The sequence below is a fragment of the Giraffa tippelskirchi genome, chromosome 7 (genome assembly GCF_054371585.1).
Source record: "Giraffa tippelskirchi isolate mGirTip1 chromosome 7, T2T-mGirTip1v1.2.pri, whole genome shotgun sequence".
NCBI lineage: Eukaryota > Metazoa > Chordata > Mammalia > Artiodactyla > Giraffidae > Giraffa > Giraffa tippelskirchi.
The window spans coordinates 99,456,755-99,482,483 of NC_137281.1; the positions used below are offsets into that span (position 1 = coordinate 99,456,755).

A 25,729-nucleotide genomic window follows, 5' to 3' on the forward strand; every position below is an offset into this window, starting at 1 on the left:
GTTCTGTAGTATACACCACCGACATGACATCTGGTCAAACAAGTTTAATCCCCATTAATTTAAGAATTAATTAGAGTCTAAATCAAAAAAATCCAAAAGGGAGGAAATGCTTCCTGAGGTAGTCAGAGGACCTTTCACATGGTAATTTTTTTAAAAAATTGTTTTATGTTAGGCTATGATAGAGGTCCCTAGTATATTTCACTAGTCTTCTGGTGAAAATAACCCAATCTAAATTAATGACAATTTATCAAATTAAAAATTTGAAAACGTTCGATGCATGAGACAAATGCTCAGGGCTGGGGCAATGGGATGACCCAGAGGGATGGGATGGGGAGGGAGGTGGGAGGGGGGTTCAGGATGGGGAACACATGTAAACCCATGGCTGATTCATGTCAATGTATGGCAAAAACCACTACAATATTGTAAAGTAATTAGCCCCCAACTAAAATAAATAAATTTATTAAAAAAAAAAAATTTGAAAACAAAGCTAAAGATTCCTCTTACTGAAGAATTAGTGATTTTAACAACTCTCACAGCTAAATTCATGAAAACACTTACCTTTTTCAAGGAGTGAGATAGCTGAGAAATACATGCACCAGTGAAAGGGAAATTAAAGAACTGAATCCACAGCCCCAAAATCTTGAGCAATTCAGTTTATTTCTCATCAAAAGGAAGTTAACATCAGCTTACTTGATAGATATTTGTAAAAAATAGAGATTCTCACAAAGAGCTGCAATAACTTAGTTATCAGTTCCATATAGTTAACTGTCCATTATTACAAAAGTAATGGTGAGAGTTTATTATTGAGAATAAAGGTAAGAGACATTCATAACCAGCCAATATTATAAAATTGATTTTTCTATTTAGTTTTCCTGTACTAAAAGTCAGTTTTCATTTTGGGGGTGAACCCAGTAACCAGTGTGGGTGGTAACAGAGAAGCTGTGTAAAACTGTCTTCACCAAAGGAAGTCTGAGAAATCAAAGTTCAGGTAATTCATCCCAGCAATGACCATCTGTAAACAAGCATGAGGTGAACTGTATACTAAACAGCTCTTGCTTTTCAACCGTATTTCAGTCACTTAAGACGTGATATTTTTATTAACACCAAATATAATTACTTTCATTATCTTCATTTTATAATATACACAGATACTATAAACAAGGCAAGTATGTTTACACCAAACTAGGTGTGCAATAAACACTTTTAACTATTCAAGAAGCTTGGCGGTGAGGGAACTTCATCACAAGGAATTCCAACTGAGAATTCAAATTTTTTATTTTGTTGCATCAAATGCAATAAGACTATGTACACACATTCTATTGAGAACCAGATGCCATTTTATTTGCATATGCACTTCATATATACATTCACATATTTAATTCTTTTATGACATAGACAACACTATAACCCTTATTTTACAGACAAAAAAAAAGTTAAGCTTAAGGTCTCCCCTAAGGTCACACAGCCAAAAGTGACAGAGCCAGGACTGGAATCCAACAAGTCTGACTCCAAACTCCCACATATTTAATTATTCCAATATTGTCTGAAGGACCTCCAACAAGCAGAGGCTCCAAGGGCATAAAGCCATGCTAATGAAGTATTCCACGCAGTATATTCATTTATTCAATCATTTATTTAGACCAATATAGAGTCATATATATTGATTTTATGTTATGGGTTATAATCCAATGTTGCTTTATTTTGCTGCTCAAATCGTTGAGTTTTGGCCACTGGGACTCTTTCAGTTGGTCCCTGTGCTCCTCTGACATATCCTCATCAATGTGGAATGGTGGTGGTGGGAGCTGTAGTACTTACTTACCTTCTGGCACAAGATGCTCCAGGCTCATCTTGTAGATTTCCTGTATCAAACCTAGAGTCAGCTATTTCTCCAAGGAGCTCCAGTTCTTTTATTACATAATGGTATAAGAGAACAAGACCTGGGTACTAGGTGTGCTCCTAGGTTTTTAACCTTCTCTGCACAGAGCACAGAAATAAACCTGTCTGTATATAAACCCATGTTACGTATGTGTCTCTAAAAATTTCTATATGCAACCACCTATATTTGTATCAAGCTAAACATGGATTCATACTGATAACTCCAACTTTAATCCATCACAAGGATTATTCTAGCCTCCTCCCCTTGATTACCTGTAAATTCTTACTCTGACAGTAAGTATTCTGTCTCTCACCATCCATTTACTTAATTGTTCAATTGCAGTCTCTCTGTATTTCAGCATCACAATTAAGTGGTAATCTCATAGAACACAATTTTAACAATTAGACTACAGTGCTCATATGCAGTTCCATGTTTTAAGAGTCCACTCATTTTCAAGGTTACTTAGGTTAGCATTTCTCTCCTCCTAACTTTAATAAGGCAGTTTTATACATTTATAATATTATTATATTCTCCTTTCACAATCTGCATTCCTTCCTGGAATCCTTTAACCTCCGAAATGATTTGTGCTTAATTTGGACATACTGAAGTCTACTCTGTGCTATAAAGGCCCTGCGAGTTTGGCAAATGCATAATATCATGCATCCACCACTACTGTAGCCAACAGAATAATTTTATCAAGCAGTATTTTAAATGAATCAAATGGTATTACAATCCTCTATGGAAGCATCATGGTTCGGTAGAATGAGAAGATGAAGTCAAGAACTTTAAGTTTAATGCTACTGACAAGCCATACAGACTTTAAGAATTACAGCTATCCTTTCAGGGTCCCAAGAGTATCAGTGTAAAACGAGGGAGGTTCAACTAGATGACAATAATTTAAAGCATTTATTAAACACTTTGTGTCAGGGATGATGCTAAGCACTTCACATGGATTATTTCATTTATTTCTAACAACTCTACATATAAAGTAAATACTTTTATGTATTAACCCTATTGAAATGATGGAATTAAGGGTTTAATATTAACTAGCACAAGATCTGCAGTCCATGGGGTCTCTAGGAGTCGGACACGACTGAGCGACTTCACTTTCACTTTTCACTTTCATGCATTGGAGAAGGAAATGGCAACCCACTCCAGTATTCTTGCCTGGAGAATCCCGAGGACAGGGGAGCCTGGTGGGCTTCCATCTATGGGGTCGCACAGAGTCGGACACGACTGAAGCGACTTAGCAGCAGCAGCAGCAGCAGCAGCAGCACAAGATCACCTAGCCAGAGAGTTACAGAGCCAAGACTCTAGAACAGGAGTTGGCATGCCCTGCATGTCGAACCCAGCCTGGGTTTTTACATTTTGAAGTAGCTGGGGAAAATTCAAGACACGTGAAAATTATATGAAATTACAATTTCAGTGCCCATAAAGTTTTACTGGAAAATAGCCCCACTCATTCATTTACATATTGACTATGGCTGCTTTCACAATACAATAGCAGACATGAGTAGCTGAGACAGAGGAAGCATGACCAGCAAAGCCTAAGATTTATTATTTGACCCTTTACAGAAAACCTTTCCCAAGCCCTACTGTAGAGTCTGGCTTACTATTATTTTCTAAGAATGATTCTAAAAAAAGGCAAATTATTGCTAACATTAGAATGACAACCTGGACAGAAATATTTTAGACTCTGAACTAAAAAATTTAATGTTGTAAAACATCATCTCTTTGAGCTATAATTTTAAATAGAAAGATATTTCTATCTACTGGTATTCATTACATAAACACAAGGTTAATGCATTGTAATGATTTTCTTTACTGATGTATTTTTACCTGTTATCTAAAAAAAGAGATATTTTCTATTCATAATAAAAAGTTTCTGACTTCAATACTTTACAAACTAAAACTCTAGATTAAACTGTCAAAACAAAATGGTACTTACAATTATAGCTAATGCTTGTTGAGAGCACCCTTTGCCAGCTTCCACTGTAAGAATTTTTAGGCCTCTGTGAGCAAGTGAGTGAGTGAAGTAGGTACTTCTATTATCTTAATTTAAAAGATAAATAAACTGAGGTTTAAACAGCTTTCCAGAGGCAACACAGTTAATAAGAGAGCTAAAATTTGAACCCAGGTCATCTGGCTCTAGGATCTAAAAGGGGTCTGGCTATACTACAAGGCCACTGGATGACAATGCTTCTGTTAACAAGGCAGATTAGGACCTTTAAACAAATGAAAAGAATGTTTCACTATATTAAAACAAACAAAAAAACCTAAGTACTAGTAATTTATATCAGCACCTCAAGAGAAACATTTAGGTTTATACTTTTACACTTATCCATGGCACCCTAGGGCTTCCTTGGTGACTAGTGGTAAAGAATCCACCTGCCAATGCAGAAGATGTGGGTGGGTTCATTCCCTGGGTCAAGAACATCCTCTGGAGAAGGAAATGGCAACCCACTTCAGTATTCTTACTTGGGAAATCCCATGGACAGAGGCGCCTAGAAGGCTATAGTTCATGGGCTTGCAAAAGAGTCAGACACGGCTTAGTGACTAAACAACAAACAAAAAATGGCATCCTAAGAGTCTGCACAATTCTGTTTCTCTTTGCAGAGCCCCTCTGTACTCTCCATACATAAACATGTTGTTCAGAAACTAAGTCAAGTACAATTCTTTTGCGACCCCATGGACTGTAGCCCACCAGGATCCTCTGTCCATGGGATTTCCCAGGCAGGAAGACTGCAGTGGGTTGCCATTTCCTTCTCCAATACATATACATACAATTGGATTCATTCACTTGTACACGCCCAACAGAGTCTTACCACAGTCCCTGAGTGTGGCAGATGCTCAACAACTCACTGTTGGGCAGATCAAAGCACATTCAGCATGTGTTCAATAAATAAATATTGCCTGAATGAATGAACAGAATAAGCAGTTTCATAAACCATTAGGTTCAAATATCATTAAATGGTTGTTGACCTGAAATGAACTAGAGATGGAAAAAAGTCTCTGGCTTTGTAATATTTAAATTGGGTCTGGTCTGTTCATGAGCTTTAAACACTTTCTGTGTATTAAGTTTCATAAACAAACCATTCATTATACACCTATCTAACAATATTCATCTTTCAAGCTAGTTCTAATTTTCCAGATTAACAATTTAATAATAGCCCATCTCAGTCTTCATCACTCCTTTGTGGAGTCAAATTTATCTTCATATGAAAGCCTCACTGTTGCCTTCATTGTTTATACCGGAAACTTCCCTCTTGCTTAATTTGTTCTTCTTTGAGACGTAATAATTTAAGTCTAAGAGTGAATGCACTGTGGTTTCCTACCAAGGTAATAGAAATACAGCCCATTTCTAAATTTTACTTTTCATACCTCTCTCAGGGGTGACGTTTTTAAACATTTATTTACTTATTAGACACACCATAAGACATGTGGGATCTTAGCTCCCCAAGAATCGAACCCGTGTCTCCTGCAGTAAAGCGTGACGTCTTAAACCACTGGACCAACCGGGAAGTTTCAGGAGTGACAAATATGTTAACAGCCTTTCTGGTAATATTCAGACAACAATCTCAGAGATAAACCGACCACTTGGCCTAGCATTCCTTTTACCATACTGATGTTCACTAGCCATTTTTCTGTTCATGCACAAGGAATTAAAGATTTACCCAGTTTATCCTCCTCAGTTACTAACTTCTTGCCCAGAAAAGGTAGCTGTCACATGCAAACCCAAAGGCAGCTTATCTGTTTATATTTATAAGAAATATGAATCATTTTAGTACCAGTACAAAAAGGTGAACACTATACATGAATACCCTGAGAAAACCCTATATGACATACATGTTCTTTCCTACTGCATAAGTTTCCTCTTCCAAATCAAAACTAAACGTATGTTAAAGTTTTTGATATGTTCTTCAAAGGTGAAAATAAACTAACATTTCTCAATATTCTGTCTTATCGTTGATATGTCATTTAATCTCAGAAGTGAAAAATATTGTACCTGTTTTACAAATACGGAGAACTGAAACAAAAAGTTCATTGACTTATTCAGTGCTAAGTGGGACTCAAACCCAAGTCTTTTAACTTTAAAACCAATGTCTTTCTATTATACAACTAGGTTTCTCTTCAGCTGAATTATCACTCACTTTTCCCCTAAAAAGTCCTGTTCACGTGAATGCAAATTTGAGCCAACAATCCTTCTATTTCTTAAAAAAAACAAACAAACAAACAAACACTGGTTTGATGCATATAAAATGACTTAGCTACATGCCTGGACTCTCTAGGACAAAGGCTCTTTAAACTAGGGTCCAAGAAGTTGGATGGAAAAAAACGTACATCCTTATTTTCACTAACCTATAACTGAAATTAACATTTTCTTCAATTCTGAATGTAGTTCCCGTAGCACACCACAGCGGTATTAGCAGGACTATCACTAGTTGTTAAAAATGTGAACTATATTTTATACATTTGAAAAATCAAATTCTGAGAAGGGGTTCACAGGTTTCTTTAGACTATAAAGGGGTTCAAAGCACATAAATAATGTAAGGATACTGCTCCGACACCATCACACAGTTACCAAACCTTGGTAATGAAGGTTTACAAAGGCATGTCACACAGTTTATTCATTGTCTTTTAGTCAGTTTAAAATATGGGGAATTCCCTGGTGGTCCAGTGGTTAGGACTCTGCTTTCACAGCCAAGGGCTCAGGTTCAGTCCCTGGCTGGGGAACTAAAATACCACAAGATGCATGCCAAATTTTAAAGAAAAAAAAGGACAGCATTTAGTCCCAGTGATTTTTTTCACATCTATTTGTCAATGACGTTGGCTATTACTAATCTCCTACTTCTGACCTAACACATACGGAAATCTCTCTTATGTACTTACAAAACCCAGGCATTAAACTTCTTTGTGACCAACTTTTCAACTCTAAGCAAACCTACTGTACTACAATTAGCCAGTGAATCCAGTGCTTCTACAACTGAAATTTCTCATTTAATACACAGCCATGGTCCAAAAGTTTAGGTCCCTTTATTCCCCCAACTCATATGCTGAAATCCTAACTGCCAAGGTGACAGTATGAGGTAGAACAGGAGCCCTGGTGATTAGATCAGTGCCCATATAAGGAATTTAGTAAGTATTAACGACTATGCTCTTCTCAGTCTTCTGCAGGCTACGACCTAGTGTATCAAAATTCTTGTGCTTAAGAAGGAAACCTGTCACCAACTTCACTTATTTTCCTACACAAATTCAAAGTTTCCTATTAATCTTATCCAATTCCTACCAATCTTATCCAAATCTTATCTGCTCTAAAACTCAATGCATCCCAGCATTTGTATTTCGTGTGAACTTTATGTTGACATGTTAAATCCCCAAGCAAGTTTTAACCTTGTGGGCAGAAAAGATGCCTATTCGTCCTTCCCTAGTCCTAAGTCTACACAAGTTAACAGCAGTCAAAAACTGTTAACGATACCTTCCCTTGGTAGTACCATGACAAACTTTCACTAAGTGAAATTATAACATCACAGTTTAGGGTCTGCAGCTGAGACTGAACCACATTTGTACCTTAATGTACTCAAAATGTTTTTTATTAGTCATAAAACTTCTAATCATATTTGTGCTCTTTACATTAGTTTTTTCCTATTAAAAAACACAGACCTTTAAAAATTGATTCAGATTCTTCTGAAACAAATTGTAGAGGAAAAGAACATAGTAAACTAAAACAATGGAATTTAACTCTTAAAAATACAAATTTATTTTAGAATCTAGTTAAGTATGCTACTTTTACCATATATAATAACCAAGTAAACGTTTTATAGGAAGAGCTTGAGAATTTCCAGAATAAAACACAACCAGAATTGGAACACTAATTGGCAACAAAAAGAAACAAAGTTCTGATACATGCTACACCATGAAAGAGCCTTGAAAACATGGTTAAGTGAAAGAATATAGCCACTAAAGGACACATATTGTATGATTCTGTTTATATGAAATATCCAGAGTAGGCAAATCTACAAAAACAGAAAAGAGACTAGTGGTTGCTAGGGGTTGGGTGAAGAGAAGGGAGTAACTGCTAAGGGAGCTTCTTTTTGGAGTTATCAGTTCGATAGTGCACTGTGCGAGCTTTACAACTCAATTCGTATGCTAAAAATCATGGAATTGTACACTTTAAAAGGCGGAGCTTTTTGGTATGTAAATTATATCTCACTAAAGGTGTTACTTTAAAAATAAGGAACAAAAAGCCGCCACTTGTAAACCACAATGAAAATTCCCTTTGGGAAAGGAAATCATGAAAGTCATTGATTGGAAAAGTAAGCTGGTTACCTGAGATGTTAGCAAAGTCAACCACCTCATTTCTCCTTCCATTCTACCAACAAGTACACGAACATACAACTAGACAGTGTTTGAATCAAAGAATTCGGCAGAGCTGGCTGTTAAACTAAAATAGTGAGTGCCTTCTTAGAACCTCTCACTCCTAAACTGTAGGGGGCTTCCACCCTCACTGATTACGGAAGTAGTAGTTTTCAACAGCGACCTCAAGAAGGAACGTCAAATTGGATGACATTTGCCTAGACGCCCTACAAAGGCCAAAAAGCCTAGAAGGGGTGACATCTACACACTCCTAAGTTTGCGCACGTGTTAGGCTGCACCCAGCCAACACCGACAAGCAAAATGGACCATTCACCCAGATCCCAACTCGCTCCCATAAAATGACACACTATCAAGCCCTTAGAGCTCATTTGTTTAAAAGGACAGATACAGCAGTCCACATCGGGTTCCCACTCGAGCCCAACCAGCCCCCGCCCTGCCCCACCCCACCCCCAAACCCACACACGTGTTAGCCGACACCGCCCCACCGGGTCCCACGTGCACCGGGTCTAACACACTCCTTACGTGTGGGCGCCCCACGGGCTTTCTGGGCTGGCCGAGGTCACCGCGTGACCCCGGGTCTCCAGAGGTAGGAGAGAGTAAGAACAAGGCCCAGATCCCTGAGGTCCCAACCCTGCGAGGAGTGTCCACACCCATCCTCCCTACTAACCCCAACAAATCCCAGGGCCGGGGGCGACGGCCCCTTTAAGACGCGGCCCAGTCGTCGCCCACAGAGAGGGGCGCAACGGGGCCTACACAACCCCCCCTCCGTTCGTCCGCCCACGTCTAGTCGCCTCACCTCGGGCCGCCGGGCCCCGCCGCCGCGGCGGCGGCGGAGGGGGGGCGGGGTGCGGGCGGGGTCCGGAGGGGGGGGTCGCCCCGCCGACGGTGGAGCCGCGGTTCGCTCTCTGAGGCCGTGGGACGGTGACTGCGTTGGGCGTGGACGCTCCTAGCTCGCTCCTTCGGCGGCTCCTGGGACCCCAAGATGGCGGCGGCGCTGAGGCGGCTGCGGGCGCTGGGCCGGCGGCGGCGGCGGCCACTTTCACTCACTGAGAGGAGCGGAGCAGGGACACGGGGAGCCATGGCGGGGGGGAGGAGAGGCGCCATAGCCAGGCCAGAACAATCGAGCCGCTACTCAGTGGGCTTACCCCCGCCCCGCCCACGCTCACTACTCGTCGCCAGCCCGTGGCCGTCCGCAGTGCCGCTGCCGTCGGCCTCATGCAGCTCGCACCCCGCCGCTGCCGCCTGACGCCCCGCGCGGACCGGGGTTCGGGGGAAGACCCTGATCCATGCCATCTGAGGGCAGATTGGTCGGGGCTGGGACTGGCGAAGATTGCCGAAAGGCGGCGGGGAGGAGGAGGAGGATGTCATCGCTAGAGTGAGCAAGCAGATCTCGCGGGTGCAAATGTCGCGAGACCTCTCTGATCCGCAACCGCCAAAGAAAGGTTACTTTTCCCGGAAGTAACGTCAGTCCAAACGGCCCGGGATCCTGGGAATGTTTGTTGCTGCAGATGGAAGTGGGAGGGTAGTTGTGATTAGTTTGTTAACGGCTACCAAACGCTTCTCAGTTCACTTGAGGACAAGTATAGGCTGCGGTGTGATGTTTTACACTGTTTTTGGTCCCTTTGGGCAGGGTTGTATATTGTGGGGAAGGCCCTGCTCTGTAGGACCACTCTTAACACAGTAGTCTGGGGCTCCACTTTGGGCTCAGCGACCAAAACTGCGATGCTGTGGCACAGTTGGGCAAGGTACCTAAGTGAAGGCTTTAGGATTCAAGCACCTGGGAATACACAGACCCGTCATCAGAAATGTCTCAGTATTGTAACACCCACCCAATGAGCCTCCGAAAAGGGAGTAATTGACCTGTCTGTTCCAACTCAACAGTTTGAACCCTCTGCTGCCCACATTTACTAAAATTAATGCAACTCAGTTACCAGCATCTGTGATGAGAAGTACCTAGTGTACAGTCAAATTGCAGGTAAAGATTAGAAGAACTTACTGGAAGTTAACTATTCTATTTCATTTACCTCATGTCTTATTTTAATTCATTTAATTCTGGCCCTTAACATTTAAACAAAACAACATTTGCTTAAAGTCATAAGTAGTCTTCTTGTGCCAAATTCGCTGGACTTTGAAAAGTTAAATGTGGTTAAAGGCAAAAGTACACACTTTCTGGCGACTTCCCTGGTGGTCCAGTGGTTAAGAATCCTTGCAATGCTGCTGCTGCTAAGCCACTTCAGTCGTGTCTGACTCTGTGCGACCCCACAGACGGCAGCCCACCATGCTCCCCCGTCCCTGGGATTCTCCAGGCAAGAACACTGGAGTGGGTTGCCATTTCCTTCTCCAATGCATGAAAGTGAAAAGTGAAAGTGAAGTCGCTCAGTCGTGTCCGACCCTTAGCGAACCCATGGACTGCAGCCTACCAGGCTCCTCTGTCCATAGGATTTTCCAGGCAAGAGTACTGGAGTGGGTTGCCATTTCCTTCTCCCCTTGCAATGCAGAAGGATTCAATACCTTTTTGGGAAACTAAAATCCTGCATGTAGTGGAGCAACGAAGATCCCATGTATGCAACTAAGACAAGATGCAGATTAATAAGTATTTTTTTTTAATTACACCCTTTGTGAAAGAGACAAGGGGATGTAAGAACACACACAAATACCTGCTGATTTGTCGGGGAGGAGTCGGGAAACACCAGAAGTTAAAGTGAATGATGTCCAGTATGAGAAGGGTGGGGAGAAGGGGAGATTGGGAACAAGGTTGCAGGATTAACAGGGGGTGGCAATTTTGTATAAAACTGTCTCTTAGAACCCTATGTTTCACATACCCAGAAACATAAACACCTAAAATCAACTGGGGTAATATTTAAGTAACAACCAGCTGACTGGAGCCGAAATCAAAAGGAAAAGAACAAAGGGGGAAAAGTCAGTAAACTTAGGGAGGGACCAAGATGTAAAGTCCCTTATAGTTCAGATGCAGGTAGTCAGTTTGTTTTCTGTTGCTGAGCTAACAAATTACTACAGAATAGTGGCTTAACACCAACTTATTAGCTTATGTTCTGTAAGTTAGAAGTCTGACAGTCTCAAACTGGACCAAAATCGAGGTGTTGGCTGGGCTGTCTTACTTTCTGGGGGCTCTTGTGAAGAATTTGTTTCTTTTTCCAACTTCCAGAGGCTACTTGCATTCCTTGGCTTCTGCCACCCTTCTTTTTATCTCAAGGCAGAAATGACAGTTTGGGTCCTTCTCATGTCACATCAGACCAACTATTAACCCTTTAAGGATCCCTGTGATTACAACAGGGCCACTCAGATAATCTAGGATAATCTTCCTATTTTAAAATCAACTGATTAGCAACCTTTAGCTCACTTGCAACCTTAATTCCCCTTTGTCTGTAAGCTAATATATTCAGGTGGCAGTAGTGGTAAAGAACACGCCTGCCAATGCAGTAGATGCAAGAGACGCAGGTTTGATCTCTGGGTGGGGAAGATCCCCTGGAGAAGGAAATGGCAACCCACTCCAGTATTCTTGCCTGGAGAATCCCACTGACAGAGGAGCCTGGCAGGCTACAGTCCGTGGGGTCACAAAGAGCCAGACATGACTGAGCAGACATGCTCATAATTGATCACATTATATTTAATTTATTCACATGTTTCGTGGATATCCTTGGGAGGGATAGCATTATTCTGCTCCCCTGCCCATTCTGTCCTAGAACATTTGATACATAACTCCCATCGTTCATCTATGACTTTCACATTAAAGTTCAGTTTTTTCCAAACTAGTAGTCTTGGATTCTTTTTTTTCTGGCCTCATTGGAAAACTTGTGGGATCCTAGTTCCTGACCAGAGATTGAACTCTGGCCCTTGCAATGGAAGTGCTAAGTCCTGATCACTGATCATTTCTGTGGTATTCTTGCTAAAAATGTATAATCTCCTTCAATCATGAAAACAACATTAGACAAATTGAAATTGGGGAATGTTCCAAAAAATAATTGCTCAATACTCTTCGAAACTGTCAAGATCATGAAAGACAAGGAAAGATCTCAGGGCAATTATAGACTGCTAGGGACTAGGAAGAAATAACAACTAAATGTAATATGGTATCCTGTAAAGAAAAAGGGACATTGGTGGGAAAACAGGTGACACGTGTATAAGGTCTCTAATTTAGCTCCTAATATTGTACTAATGTTCATTCCCTTGTTTTGATTACTGTGCTAAGGTTCAGTTCAGTTCAGTCACTCAGTCGTGTCCAGCTCTTTGCGACCTCATGGACTGCTGCACGCCAGGCCTCCCTGTCCATCACTAACTCCCAGAGTTTACTCAAACTCATCTCCATTGAGTTGGTGATGCCATCCAACCATCTCATCCTCTGTCGTCCCCTTCTCCTCCCGCCTTCACTCTTTTCCAGCACCAGGGTCTTTTCAAATGAGTTAGTTCTTCGCATCAGGTGGCCAAAGTATTGGAGTTTCAGCATTAACATCAGTCCTTCCAATGCATATTCAGGGCTAATTTCCTTTAGGATGAACTGGTTGGATCTCCTTGCAGTCCAAGGGACTCTCAAGAGTCTTCTCCAATACCACAGTTTAAAAGCATCAATTCTTTGGCACTCAGCTTTCTTTATAGTCCAACTCTCACATCCATACCTGACTACTGGAAAAACCATAGCCTTGACTAGACAGACCTTTGTTGGCAAAGTAACGTCTCTGCTTTATAATATGCTGTCTAGGTTGGTCATAACTTTTCTTCCAAGGAGTAAGCGTCTTTTAATTTCATGGCTGCAATCACCATCTGCAGTGATTTTGGAGCCCCCCAAAATAAAGTCTGCCACTGTTTCCCCATCTATTTGCCATGAAGTGATGGGACCAGATGCCATGATCTTAGTTTTCTGAATGTTGAATTTTAAGCCAACTTTTTCACTCACCTCTTTCACTTTCATCAAGAGGCTCTTTAGTTCTTCTTCACTTTCTGCCATAAGGGTGGTGTTATCTGCATATCTGAGGTTATTGATATTTCTCCCGGCAATTTTGATTCCAGCTTGTGCTTCCTCCATCCCAGTGTTTCTCATGATGTACTCTGCATATAAGTTAAATAAGCAGGGTGACGATATGCAGCCTTGATGTACTCCTTTTCCTATTAGGAACCAGTCTGTTGTTCCATGTCCAGTTCTAACTGTTGCTGTAAGATGTTAACATTGGGGAAGTTAAGTGAAGAAAATACAAAAAATCTTTTTTCCACATTCTCTGTAAGCCTAACATTAGTTCAAAGTAAAAGGTAAATACTTTTTAATTCCATTTAACTTTTCAAGTATATTCATCTCCGTTATTGAAATATAGTCTTCCATTGACTTTGGAATCACAATGTTCTGGTTTTCTTTTTCACTTTGGAGAGTTTTTTTTTTTAATAACCACAGCAATTAGTCCGCTAGTTCATAGATTCTGATCTTGACAAAATTAGGAATATGCAGGAACTTACATGAGAGTACAAAACTATTTTAAGACACACTCTGTACTGTAGCCCAGTGGTTAAGAATCCACCTGCCAATGCAGGGGACAGGGGTTCAATCCCTGGTCTGATAAGATTCCACGTGCCATGGGGCATCTAAGCCCATAGGCCACAACTACTGAACCCTGTGCTCTGCAACAAGAGAAGCCACCGCAATGAGAAGCCTGCACAGGGCAACTAGAGAGAGTGAGCCCCCACTCTCCAAAACTAACAAAGCCCACTTGCAGCGGTGAAGACCCAGTGCAGCCAAAGATTAATTTTTAAAAATAGACATACTCTTTTCAAATTCATTACCTAACTTGAAATCACAGGAGACACAGAGGGACTTCACTTGGGAGGAGCTGGAAATCTAAACTCAACCTCTTCTCAGATGTAGCAGAAAAAGAAAGGCAACCATATGAGCAATAATAACCATGAAACTGCCCCCACCAACCATCAGCTCCATCCAGAAAAGGGATACTTCCCACCCTCCTGACTGCTAACAAGAATTCCAGGGAAAACAGCGAAGTGAAGAACAAGGACATCCTGCCTGGTATCTGTAACGTACACACTTGAAACAATAAAGCAAGGGCCAGAAACTGATGGTTATTGGCCATAACTGGTTTGTCACAGCTTTTCTTCCAAGGAGCAAGCATCTTTTAATTTCATGGCTGCAGTCACCATCTGCAGTGACTGGTAGTGAACAAGTAGAAATATCTGATGCAGGAACTATCCCAAATGAAATAGTGAAATGAGTTTTATCACATGGTAAGCATGGAGCAGCCAAAATCATACTGGAAGAGACTCTTGTTCAGAGTGGAGAATGAAATGTCCTGACAGTTGTAGAATGAATGTCAGCAGGAAACTCAAGTCCTCTGAGAAGGAAAACAAAGCAGTTGTTGGAAGATCTTTGAGAAGTATAAAGAATTAATTAGAGAAGCTTGTTACTAAAGATACTTTCTTTCTAGAAATGCAATCTGGCCAAGTTGAGGGAAACAGCAAATAACTACTAACTGTAAATCGTATCTTTCACAGCAAGTTTCTCAGCATTTAATATCTACAGATGAGACATGCATAGCTAAACTGATTTAAAAAACCTCCATGTATCTGGTATTAATGTTATATATTCCATTTACATTCATCATCTCATACTGTAAAGGTGATAGTATGAACATTTCCATTTTATAGATGAAAAAAAGAACCTCAAGGAGATTAAGTCTAAAATCACAAATCACTCCATTAGTAAATTCAGGATTTGACTCAAGACATTTGAAGGAAATCCAGAACATTGTGGTGAAAAGCTCTGAGGTACAATGCAAAGATTTTTAACTCCTTAGGGCAAGCTGGAATTTTAAGATATATGTAAAACAGTCAAAGTACCAAAGAAATTCAATATATTTAATGATAATGATAACAGATCCCTTTTAAGTCAGAAGCCTGGCAAGAAGGAGAATGTAAAAAGGAATAAATAAATTTAGTCATGAGTGATAAAACATGGCCTATAGAAAGTTTTATAAATAGCTTTATATGTTTAGCTTCTTTTCTCCTTTGTGGTTATTTTATAATAGGGAAGATGTAACTGGGAGAGTTAGATTGTTATGAGGATATATTTAAATATCTATAGAAAGATAATTTTTAATATTGCCTTAAATATTAAAGTGCAGTTAATAGTTCTGATAGTAGGTGCAGTTGATAGTTCTGATGCCAATAATATCTTTCATGTGGCTTGTGCATTCAAATATCTTATCTCAGTTTCTACCTTGAAGTCGGAAGACTATGAAAACCACCATGTGGGTAGGTGAGTGGAACACTAGAAATAAAGGACAAAAACAGTGTGAAATGGTGTAGCCACTGTGGAAACAGTCTGGCAGTTCTTCGAAAAGTTAAGTACATTGCTACCATTTGATCCAGCATTCCATTCCTAGGTATAGACACATATGAAAACATATGTCCACACAAAAACTTGTATACAAATGTTCATAGCAACATTATTCATAATAGTCAAAGTATACCTAAATGTCCATTAACCAATGAAGGGGTATACAAATGTATATTCACACAATGCAATATTATTCAGTAATAAAAAGTAATGACGTACCGATACATGCTGCAACATGGATGAACCTTGAAAGCATTACACTGTGTAAAAGAAGTCAGTCACAAAAAAAACACATATTACATGATTCTATGCATATGAAATGTCCAGAATAAGCAAAGCTCTAGAGATAGAATGTAGATCAGTGGCTGCTTAGGGCAGGCGAGGTTGTAGGAAGAGACAATAATAGCTAAAGTGTATGGGGTTTCTTTTTTGAGGTGATGAAAATATTCTAAAATTGATTGTAGGGATTTCCCTGGCAGTCCAGTAGTTAAGACTCTGCACTTCCCCTGTAGGGGGCATGGGTTCAATCTCTGGTTGGGGAATGAAGATCTTGCAGGCCATGCTGCATGGCCATAAGTAAATAAATAAAATAGATTGTAGTGATAATTGCATATACCTGTGAATATACTAAAACTGCTAAACTGCACACTTTAAATTGATGAATTGAACAGTATGTGAACATATCTCAAGAAAGCTATAAAATAGAAAAGGAGCAGCATGAAGAACTTAGAGACCAGATCTCCCCAGCAACATCCTCAAAGGCCCTCTTTTTTTTCCTAGACAATGCTTAAAGCAGAACAACAACAACAACAAAAAGCTAGAGGTGTTCTCCATATGACCCAGCAATCCACTCCTAGGCATATACCCTGAGAAGACCAAAATTGAAAAGGACACACATACCCCAGTGTTCATTACAGCACTATTTACAATAGCTAGAACATGGAAGCAACCTAGATGTTCATTGACAGATGAATGGATAAAGAAGTTGTGGTATATATACACAATGGAATATTACTCAGCCATAGAAAGGAGCACATTTGAGTCAGTTCTAATGAGGTGGATGAACCTAGAGCCTATTATACAGAGTGAAGTAAGTCAGAAAGAGAAAGATAAATATCGTGTACTAACACATATATATGGAATCTAAAAAGATGGTACTGATGAATTTACCTGCGAGGCAGCAATGGAGAAACAGACATAAAGAACAGACTTACGGACACAGGGAGAGAGGGAAGGAGAGGGTGAGATGTCTGGAGAGAGTAACATGGAAACTTACATTACCATATGTATTACCATATCTATTTTAATAGATAGCCAATAGGAATTTGCGTTATGTCTCAGGGAACTCAAACAGGGGCTCTGTATCAACCTAGAGGGGTGGGATGGGGAGGGAGATAGGAGGGAGGTTCAAGAGGGAGGGGATATATGTATAACTATGGCTGATTCATTTTGATGTTTGACAGAAAACAAAATTCTGTAAAGCAATTATCCTTCAGTTAAAAAATAAATTTAAAAAAACAACTAGAGGTGTTCTTAAATTAATCTGATAGTGGATGTGTCCACATTTTAGCTGTTCAGAATAATCCCAGCATGGTTATGATTTGTATAATAGGACAGCCCAGAGGCCAGTCTGGTTCTAACCCAAATCTAAAGGTCCTGTGAGGCTGGAAGAGTATTCCTTAGTTGGTCCCTAGCAATCCTGAGTACCTGTACATGTTCCACACCTATCATAATCTGAATTCATACCCCATAAAGTGAAAGTGAAGTGAAGTCGCTCAGTCGTGTCCGACTCTTTGCGACCCCATGGACTGTAGCCTAGGACTGTAGCCTACCAGGCTCCTCCATCCATGGAATTTTCCAGGCAAGAGTACTGGAGTGGGTTGCTATTTCCTTCTCCAGGAGATCTTCCTGACCCAGGGTTTGAACCCTGGTCTCCTACGAACCCAGGTCTCCCGCATTGTAGGCGGACGCTTCACCATCTGAGCCACCAGGGAAGTCCCTAAGAATACTGGAGTGGGTAGCCTATCCCTTCTCTAGGGGATCTTCCCGACCCAGGGATCGAACTCAGGTCTCCCACATTGCGGGCAGATTCGTTACCAGCTGAGCCACAAGGGAAGTCCAAGAATACTGGAGTGGGTAGCCTATCCCTTCTCCAGGGGATCTTCCCAACCCAGGGATCCAACCAGGATCTCCCACATTGCAGGTGGATTCTTTACCAGCTGAGCCACAAGGGAAGCCCAAGAATACTGGAGTGGGTAGCCTATACCCCATAAGTCTAGACCATATCTAGACAGATGTCAGGGACAAAATGAATAGCTACTCATCATCTCTTCTCTTTGCCAGTGCAGGCAGTGAATGCCTGGGGACTGTTGTGTGTCAGATATAAAAAAGGGAGAAACCAGTTTGACTTCATGCCAGCACTAGAAATGACATGACAAAGAAGGCTGGAGCTGAACCATGCATGCACAATGGACTCTGAAGGAGAAGAGAGAAAAACTCTTGGGTTTTTGCTTTTTTTTTTATTGGAGTATAGTTGATTGACAATGCTGTGTTAGTTTTAGGTATACAGCAAAGTGAATCAGTTACACATGTATATATATCTACTCTCTGCTCGTTTTGGGTTTTTTTTTTTAGGAGTTTTTTTTTCCCATGTATGCCATTACAGAGCATTGAATAGAGTTCCCTGTGCTATACAGCAGGTAGTTATCTATTTTATATGTAATAGTGTGTACATGTCAGTCCCAATCTCCAAATTTATCCTTCCCCCCACCTCTTATCCCCTGGTAACCATAAGTTTGTTTTCTACATCTGTGACTCTGCTTCTGTTCTATAAATAATTTCATTTGTACCCTCAAGATTTAAAGCAAGAGACAAACCCAATCACAGGTTCTAGATTGTTTCTGTTGTTGCTGCAGTTGTTTAGTTGCTAAGTTGTGTCCGACTCTTTGCGAACCCATGGACTGTAGCTCACCAGGCTCCTCTATCCATGGGATTTTCCAGGCAAGAATACTGGAGAGGGTTACCATTTCCTTCTCCAGAGGATCTTCCATACCCAGGCATCAAACCTCTCTTGCATTGGCTAGCAAATTCCTTACCGCTGAGCAACCAGGGCAGCTAGGTTGTTTCTACAACCAGCCTATTTCCTTTCTCCATGTCAGAAGCATATTGGGCAGGGTTTAGAAGAATTTCCATCTACTTATTTCCCTTTGCTGCTGCTGCTGCTGCTAAGTCACTTCAGTCGTGTCCGACTCTGTGCGACCCCATAGACGGCAGCCCACCAGGCACCCCCGTCCCTGGGATTCTCCAGGCAAGAACACTGGAGTGGGTTGCCATTTCCTTCTCCAATGCACGAAAGTGAAAAGTGGAAGTGATCACTCAGTCGTATCTGACTCTTAGCGACCCCATGGACTGAAGCCTGCCAGGCACCTCCATCCATGGGATTTTCCAAGTACTGGAGTGGGGTGCCATTGCCTTCTCCATATTCCCTTTGACATGTGCTCAAAGCAAGTCTCAGAGAAAGCCCCTTACTCCCAGAGGGGCAAATCCAACGGGTTCTTGACAGGTTCACTCATCCTATGAAAAGCATGAAACATTCAGGCAATTTTCCAGCATCCTCTCCACCACAGTCAACTCTTAGAAGTCCTCTTTGGGTTTCAGGCTCTTCCCTCACCAGAGTGTTCAGTCTAACCTCACCTCAAGGAGACACTACGTTGCATTTCATCAACAACACACTTTCCACAGTACCCTTTGCCCTACCAAACTCCATCTCTGGGATTGTAAAAACACATTGGAGCAGAGTTCAGAGAAGATGGGGACTTTAACCAGAAGGGAGCATCTATGTGTTGCATCTTTTCCCTAATGTCTGTGGTTTTTTGTTTTCTTTCTTCAAGATCCAATTTGTAAATTTGAGAGAAAGTTAGTGAGAAGAAGGAGTCAGTCAATGAGAACCAAGTCTGGAGTGTGAGGCCCAGGGAGACACTGAATTCATGCCAGTGATGGGCTATCCAGGACTTCCCAGGTGGTTCAGTGGTAAAGAAATCTACTTGCCAATGCAGGAGATGTGGGTTCGACCCCTGGACTGGGAAGATCCCCTGGAGAAGAGCATAGCAACCCACTCCAGTATTCTTGCCTGGAGAATTCCATGGACAGAGAAGCCTGGTGGGCTACAATCCATAGGGTCACAGAGTCGGACATGAATGAGCAGCAGAGCACACACACACAGTGGGCTATCCAGCAGACTGGGCCACTATCTACTTTTTGGGCTTTTATGGTCTACCTTGAAACTGTCAAGGCATAAAAGGGGGAGTGATTTTTAGTATTACAATGAAGGTATAATGAGCTAAAGACCAATGACAGAAATATTCGCCAAGTCACTTTGGTTCCAGCCAGTTTTTATTGCATCCTAACAGCTGCACCCCTTCTTCATTTATCTAGCAGTTGTGTCCAGCCACTTTCCCTCCTTTCTCAGAATCACCAAGTAGGGTCCATTCTGCTTAGGAGGGAGCTGATCTTGAGGGTTTAGAGATACACCTAGGTCCTGGTGGGAAGGAACAGCACTTGGTTACCATATTCCATGAAAGCGTTCATGGTTTCTTCTACCTAGAGAGCATACTTGAGTTGTTCCATTCAAGGATATTAAGGTTCGAGTCCCAATCCGAGTTACACAGTTTCAATCCCATTCAAAAGGATCATCCTTTCCTTTCAACTTTTCATATAGAGGCCTAGATATTAGGCCATATTTAGGGATCCAGATGTGGCAAAACCCAGCCATCCTCAGGAAACTCCAGTTTTAGGGTAGGTGAGGCTGCAAATGGCTTCTTTTCTTTTCTGGGGTAGGCTTCTCTGACCTGTGAGAATGAAGCCTAGATAGGCTATCCTAGTTTGTGATATTTGAGCTAAATCTGGGACAATGTATGTCCAGGTTTTAGATGGACTATCACAGGACTGGCTCATGCAGCTAGCCTTCCCATACCCCCATCCTTGGGCCCAAACCTCGAGATTTACTCCTAGGAGGTCCACTTGCTCTGCCTAGGTAAGGTTTTCCTCAGCCATTACCATTATCTCTTTGTGCCTTGGTCTAGGAGAACACCAGTCTCCAGTTTGTCTCCCATTAGGTAGATAGTAGCCCCAGTGTTTGTATCATATACGGGGGTATAGCACATTCAGGGACATATAGAAAGGAATGGGTGAGAATGTGTGCATGCAGTTTATATTCTAATGATTCTGTGAATGCCCATTCTTAGGCCTTTCCTAATATCCCCAGGCCCTTTTATCCTCTGACTTTTCCTCCTCTATATCTTGGTTATTAAACACCTGGTAGGCAAACTTGCTGAGGCGAGAGGCAGGGAGGGCTATCTGATTCTGCTTCCACTTTCTGAAGTTTTCACCTCATGTCCAGGTCACTTTGGGAAATTAAACAGGACCTCAGGATTGCATTCCTTTCTAATCACTCAGGGCCAGTAGTAGTATAGATTTGGTGATATTCCCCGGGACACTCTAGGAATGCTGAACAGTTTTGTGTTGGCTTCTAATGATTTCCTTTATCTTATTATGATAGAGATTTTTTTTTCCCCCCTGCTGCATGGTGTGAGTTTCTCTGAAGTAGGCAGGGGAGCCCTGTGAGCCCTTTGTAAGACCAGGAACCCCAGTATCTGGAAGACCTGTGAGCTGCTGGCCAGACAAGAAACACTCACTGCCTACCTGGCCCCTCTGCTTGGCAGGCGAATCTTGGGTGATTATCAACTGAGGTTCCACAAGTTCTTCTCCTGGTATCAGCACAGAATACCATGTGCCTTAGTGACCTGGTGAGCACCCCATGGGACTCCCTCATGCTTTTAGCACTCACATGGTGTGAAGTCTGAAACTCCTTCTTTTTGGTTGAAAGGAGGAAAGAGAAGACCCCTGACTCAGATAGCTGTGCCACTTCTTAACAGACCAAGTAGGTTAAGAACTAACATGCCTAAACGGCTCTGGCTCTGAGGCAGTCCTGTCTAACCTGTAGGATGTTCTGACTGGGGAAGGACTATCTTAAGCACAGGCTGTTATAAATTCAAGGGGGACCCCCAGTCACATCACAGTCTGCCCCATTGGACGCCGCCTATTTTGGTCTTTTGAGGAATCCATTAACAGTTCGGCACTGGTTCCAAATTTCCTGAACCAGAAATCTTATTTGGGTTGAATCTTAAGGTATTTGTGTGACTAATTTCCAACCAGGGTCCAACAACCTGGAAGGACTTCCTTTGAGGTAGGTCCCCAATGGAAAAGGGGGGCTCATCCAGGTATATGTCCCATTTATGGAGGCATGTGGCAACCTATGAGCGAGACTAGACTAAGTACAAAGAGGAAAAAAAATTTTATTTTATTATCCAGATTTTATTTCTATTCCCTGTGAATTGTTAATAGGGTTTGCTGGTGACAGTTTGTAAGACAAAAAAGCAAGCTATAACACTGGAGGCATGCCTCTCAAACACACACACAGCCCTTTGAAAAAGTCTGAATTATAGGTTCAAGGCATTTAAAGTTTTCTCTGCTCATAACTTGACTATTAAGCAAACTAAGAGGAAGTATCAGACAAACAAAATTAGGTTGTTTCCATATCTTGACTATTATGAATAATGCCACAGTGAACATGGGAATGCAGGTATCTCTTCAAGATCTCATTTTCATTTTCTTTGGGAATACTCAGAAGTGGGATTACTGATAATATAGTAATTCTACTTTGAAGTGTTTGAAGCTCCTTCATAGTGGCAGTACCAATTTCTAATCCCACCAACAGTGCATAAATATTCCCTTTTCTCCACATCCTCACCAGGACTTGTAAGCTCTTGTCTTTTTTATAATAATCATTTTAACATATAAAATGATGATTTTGATTTATATTTTCCTGATGATTACTGATGATGAGCACCTTTTCATGAACCTATTGATCATTTGTATGTCTTCTTTGCAATAATGTCTATTCAGCTCCTCTGCCCATTTTTAATATCAGATTGCTTGTTTGTTTTGATCTGTTACAAGGCAAGCATCAAGGTTCATTTTTTTTAACATATGGATTTCCAGTTGTTTCCACAATATTCTAGATCCTTTGTTTTTTCATAAAAATTTTAGAATCAGCTTACCAATTTCTATCCAAAAAGGCTATTGGGACCCTGATAGTATTTATGTTGAATCCACAGATAAACTTGAGAAGAATTAACAGCTTAACAATATTGACTCTTCCAATACATAAACAAAGTATGTCTGTCCATTAATTTGTCTTCTTTAATTTATGTCATCAATTGTAATTTCAAAATATTAATACCAATCTTGTACATATTTTCTTAGTTTCACCCCTAAGTATTTCATGGGTTTTTTGCTCTTGTAAATGATATTTTTAGCATTTTAATTTCCGATTGCTTGTTGCTATTTTATAGAAATATGATAGATTTTTATATATAAATCTTGTCTTCCTACAACATTGTAATATTCACTTATAGATCCAGTAGCTTTTTGGTAGATTCTTTGGGATTCTCTACATAGACAGTCATGTTGTCTTTAAATAAAGATTTATCACAGGAAAATAGGAGATAACTTAACGTCAATATGGGAAATACTGGTCAAATACGGGAAAATCATCACTTGAAACCCATAATTACACGTTACTATATATAAAATAGACAACCAACAAAGACCTGCTGTAGAACACAGGGAACTATAATCAATATCTTGTAATAACCTATAATGGAAAAAAATGTAAAAAAGGATATATGTATATTTATATATTTGTATTTACATATATATATAACTAAATCACTTTACTGCACACCTGAAACTAATGTATTTTTTTGGAAATGAACACATTTGAAATCAACTGCATTTTAATAAAAAAATTTTAAAAGCCATAATAATTGATTCAGGCAAGTGTCATCAATATATGATGTTCAAACTGGCTGGTGAAAGTTTGAAGAATAAGAATATATTTTGTTGCTGTTTAGTTGCTAAGTCAGACTCTTCACACAGTCTCAAAATATCTTCTTACAAAATACTTATTAACCATAAAAAGTAAAAAAGTAACTTCATAATGGAAAAGCCTGGGAAACATCACCTTAACCAACTGATCAAAGCTAACAAAGTTAATATCACCGGTAATAATATTAATTGAAAGCATGTGCCTTTTGCTATGATGCACTTCTGTGGAACTATGGATAAAGTAGTGTAACCCTAATCTAGTCATGAAAGGGTATCAGAGAAACTCAAACAGAGAAACCCTGATCTTGGACTTTCTGCCTCCAGAACTGTGAGAAATAAATTTATGCTGTTTATAGTTTATAAGCCACTCAGTCTATGGTATTTTGTTATGGAAGCACAAATGTGCTAAGACAATCACTGCCTGATCTTCTAAATATATAAAGAGGAAATTCAAGAAACAACAGAGTGTTAGAAGTTCAAGAAATGCAATAAGGCAAGAAAATAAAAGTCATTCCAACTGGAAAGGAAGACATAAAATTGTCCCATTTGGAGATGACATGACTATCTACAAAGAAAAACCAAAGAATTTACTGAAAAAAAGGAAAAAGAAAGAAATCTAAGAACCAACATGTGAGGTCATCAAGGTCTCCAGATACAAGATAACCATAAAAAAATCAATTGCATTTTTATAGACTACCAATAAACATGTGGACACTGACATTAAAATAAAATACCATTTAAGTTGCTCAAAAAAAAAAAAAGAAAGAAATACTTGGGTGTAAATCTAGCATTGTATCCTATGATGCACAAAAGATATTAATTTTTATAAAGTTCAGTTAGTACATATTTTTTCTTTTGTTGCTTGTGCTTTTGGAGTCATACCTGGGCAAGCATTGCCTAATTCAAGATCACAGACTCCAGCTGAATTGCAAAAGCAAATCAATGGAAGAAGAAACCTTTTCAACAAATGGTGTTGCAGTTAACTAGACATCCACAGGTAGAAAAACAAGACTTGACCTAAGTTTCATGTCACATGAAGAATTAACATAAAGTCCATCCATCATGGACTCAAATGTAAAGTGTAAAACTAAACAACTTTCAGGAAAAATATAACAGACAATCTTTGGGATATAAAATAAAGCAAAGAGTTTTTAGACTTTAAAATTGTTATCCCTAAAATTAAAAAAAAAAGTTATCCCTAAAATAAACTGATAAATTTTACTTCATCAGAATGAAAAAGTTTTGCTTTATGAAAGACCCTGCCAGGAGGATGAAAAGACATGCTACACACTGGAAGAAAATACTTACAAACCACATATCCAACAAATACAAGTATCTAGAACATATAAAAAATTCTCAAAACTGACCAATAGCCTTTGCCTTGTCGCATCCATGAAAACAAGATGTGTTGGCAGCAGTTCTACTGAAGTTACACATGAAAATTCAGTCAAGGTTCTCACTCCTGCTGCCACGCTCCCTAAACCTACACACTTGATCCAGAAATATGTGCATGTCAGCAGTGTCTGTCAGTATGCAAAGGATTTGGGTTTCATTCACATTGTAATAAGTACTCTTCCTTGACTGGATCATCCTAAACATCTACCAGTCAAAAGAAACAATGCTAGCTCTTCCTACAACAAAAGCAAACTCCACAGTAAAAAGGAAACAATCCAAAAGCAAATAATCCATGGACAAGATGTGAAGAGACATTTCAACCAAGAAGATATATAGATGGCAAATGAGCATATGAAAAGATATTCAACATCATTAGCCATTAGGGAAGTACAAAATAAAATCACAGTGAATTACCGCCTTACCCTACTCACACTCCTAAAATAAAAAAATACAGACAGTATGTACAAAGTGTTATTGGTGATTTGGATTACTCATACATTGCTGCTGGAATGCAAAATGGTACAGCCACTTTAGAAAACAATCTGGTAGTTCTTCAAACACTAATTATGTAATTGCCATGTGACCCAGCAGTTTCTCTCCTGGGAATTTATCCAGAGAAATAAAGACTTATATTCATGTAAAAACCTGAACACAAATGTTTAGAGCACCTTTATTTATAATAGTGAAAAAACTGGAAACAACCCAGATGTCTGTCAACAGGCGAATGATTGAACACACCATAGTATATCCACACCATGGATGAATCTCCAGAGAACTATGGTGAA

The 25,729-nt window shown here is 40.2% G+C and overlaps 1 protein-coding gene across 3 annotated transcripts in view; it reads right to left on the reverse strand.

Annotated features, from left to right (window-relative positions):
- The window catches only part of INO80 (INO80 complex ATPase subunit), a 122,739-nt gene extending 113,443 nt beyond the window's left edge, over nucleotides 1-9,296 (reverse strand). For all 3 annotated transcript variants that reach the window (XM_081507654.1, XM_081507655.1, XM_081507657.1), the window contains exon 1: nucleotides 9,048-9,296. The gene's annotated coding sequence lies outside the window, so the exon portion shown is untranslated. The remainder of the gene's footprint in view (nucleotides 1-9,047) is intronic.
- Between the last annotated feature and the right edge of the window lie 16,433 nt (nucleotides 9,297-25,729).